Source organism: Aquarana catesbeiana, linkage group LG02 (assembly GCF_042186555.1).
Source record: "Aquarana catesbeiana isolate 2022-GZ linkage group LG02, ASM4218655v1, whole genome shotgun sequence".
Taxonomy (NCBI): Eukaryota; Metazoa; Chordata; class Amphibia; order Anura; family Ranidae; genus Aquarana; species Aquarana catesbeiana.
In genome coordinates this window covers 428,792,775-428,795,471 of record NC_133325.1, presented here as the reverse complement: position 1 = coordinate 428,795,471, position 2,697 = coordinate 428,792,775, and the positions used below count along the sequence as shown (strand labels likewise).

At 38.7% G+C, this 2,697-nt stretch overlaps 1 pseudogene; it reads left to right on the top strand.

Annotated features, from left to right (window-relative positions):
* The first annotated feature begins 1,885 nt into the window (after positions 1-1,885).
* Positions 1,886-2,146, top strand: LOC141129950 (small nuclear ribonucleoprotein F pseudogene; annotated as a pseudogene).
* Positions 2,147-2,697: the final 551 nt, after the last annotated feature.

Below are 2,697 nucleotides of genomic sequence, written 5' to 3'. Positions count from 1 at the left end.
ACAAAATAAAGGGCATGTCTGCCCACAGACTCCATTTACTGGCTGACGTGTCAAAATAAATCAGTCCTGGATTGGCAGCAGCCATAGGCGTCGTTAAGGGGTGGCTATTGAGGCTGGAGCCCCGAATGTGGGGTCAATAGCCCAGAGTGTCTAAGCGGGTCCAGCTTTTTGTGTAAAGAGAAAGGGAGAAAGGAAGGACCGCAGCAGCAGCAGCTGCATTTTACCTTCTGTGTGATCCGGCTGTTGCGGTGCCGCCCACTGCACTGTTACCGGCGGAGTGATATGCTGCCTGAGGAAAGCATCAGGAGATCAGGAGAACGGCGGCGGTGCTCGATTTCTCCTTGTATGGAGGCGGCACGGCGACGCCCCTTCTCTCTCCAGAGTCACGCTGTGTTTATGCCTAAGGGCAGCAGCCAGCAGGAGAATAGAGTAACGGCCGTGGTGGCTGGGACAGAAGAGAAGATTAAAGGTGTTAAGGTGCTTCTGGTATTTCTGGTGTCTCCCTATCTCTCCCCCCTCCTCTCCCTTTCTCTCTCTCTCTCTCTCCCTCCCCCTCCCTCCCTTCCTCTCTCTCTCCCTCCCCATCCCACTCTCTCTCTCTCTCCCCCCACCAAATACGTAATATTCAGTTCAATTGCTATTAACTATGCTCTCTAATATATGTAGAAATACAATGGGTGCTGATTGTCTTGCTTTTCATCAACACAGGCTGCATTTGATGGGGCATTTATTTTTATTTTTTTCTACGGATCCTGCAGAGCATTGCACCCAATTGTATTTTCCCTGGGTGGGGAACTACAACCATGTTTTACATTGTACATCCCCATACAGCATGTACCCTATAAAAGGGGGTGGGCATTATTTGTTACATTTGTGTGATATTGGAATATATTTTATATATATCATCGTAATCTCTTGACTGGGGTGTACAACATATGCAAATGTAGAAGACCATTGTTTACATATGTTTATTCATAGATCTCTTTCCTTAAGTTTATGTTGGCAATTTTATTTAAAAAAAAACTGAAGCAAATGACTCTTGCTTTATTTTCTTCCTGCATATCAATTTTCTTCCTGCATATCAAATTTATATATGGTAAAGGTGGCCAAAAGTTAGTTTTCTATATTCCTCAGTCACATATGTGGGTACAGATCTCATTAGTAGAAATTAAAAAATCTGAAGTCGGATATATTGTGTAAATATTGTTTAATTGTATATATACATATATATATATATATATATATATATATATATAAAATAATAATTAATTAATATATTATAAATAAACCATGGGATCCGCACTCAGATATGTAATGATATTATATAATATATTATATATATTATATATATATATACACATACACACACACACACTTATATTATATACATGTGTATGCCAATCCAAGCGTATGACTTTCTTTACTTCGCTGCTACACTGCTATGGGCTCTAGCCCCTGATGCAGATTTCTCTGATTAAATGTTTTTTGGGATAAGGAATCTCTGTAAGACGGTCTAGGCTGCCATAGCTTTGTGGATGTTGACTTTATCTTAAAGTAATTTTTTGGTATAGGTTTCATGGGCACAATTAACACCCAAGGACCAATTTTTCCGCATCTGTTTGATGGTGCATATAATTTCAATCATTTACAGTAAGGCCAATTCTTGCTTTCATTAAATGTACCTATATAAGGTTACGGTGTAAAGGCACCACCAACATCCAAAGCCCAATTTTTCCGTACCTGTTTGACAGGTGCATATATTTTCAATTTTTTAAAGAAAGGCCTATTCCTGCTCTCACCAGTGGTGTGTTCTCAGAGCATTCCGTGGGGAGATTTTTTTCTTCCTTTCACTGGTTTGTAGATCAGTGGCTGCTTCAGCGGCAGAATGAGTTTGCCACTAAACCCTAAACCATTCCTTAATGGCCTTACTGGTAAGCCATTCATGGTGTAACTAAAGTGGTGTATGGAATATAAGGGATACCTGGTCTTTGTGCATGGCTACCTAAACATGCAGCTCACCAATACAGAAGAGTATATTAATGGGGAATTGTCTGGACATCTTGGAGAAGTTCTAATAAGGTGTAATAATGTATTGTATATACGAGGAGTAGAAGAGGAGGAAGAAGATGGCGAGATAAAAGAATAAAGCAATTTCCAAATTCGTTTTGTAAATTTATTTTGAAACTTCTCTTTTGAGGTTATTGTTGGACATTATTTTGTATGCTTTGTTAAGAAAAATAAACCAATTTTTTTTCAAGAGTACCTCTATAGGGTTAAGGTGTGAAGGCACCACCAACACCCAAAGCCCAATTGTTTCCGAACCTGTCACTTCTATCCAAAGTCTGTGAAAGAGACACCAGACTTTATCTAAAATAAATTGTTAATCTTGACCTGAGTGTACTATAATTTGGTTTCTTCACATAAGGCTTGCTCATTGTAGTGCCAAACTTTGTTATTTCCACCATCCAAAGTCTGCCAAAGAGACACCAGAATTTATCTGAAAAATCAGAGATCTTGTTCCGAGTGCACTAAATTATGTCCACATCATACAGACTGACTCCCCAAGCCGTTGTTTACAAAATAAAGGAAGCTTGCAGAGAAAATCAAAGTAAATGTCATTTTTTTTCTATATATATATATATATATATATATATATATATATATATATGTCAGTTTTGCTGCAGCAGGTTCTATACA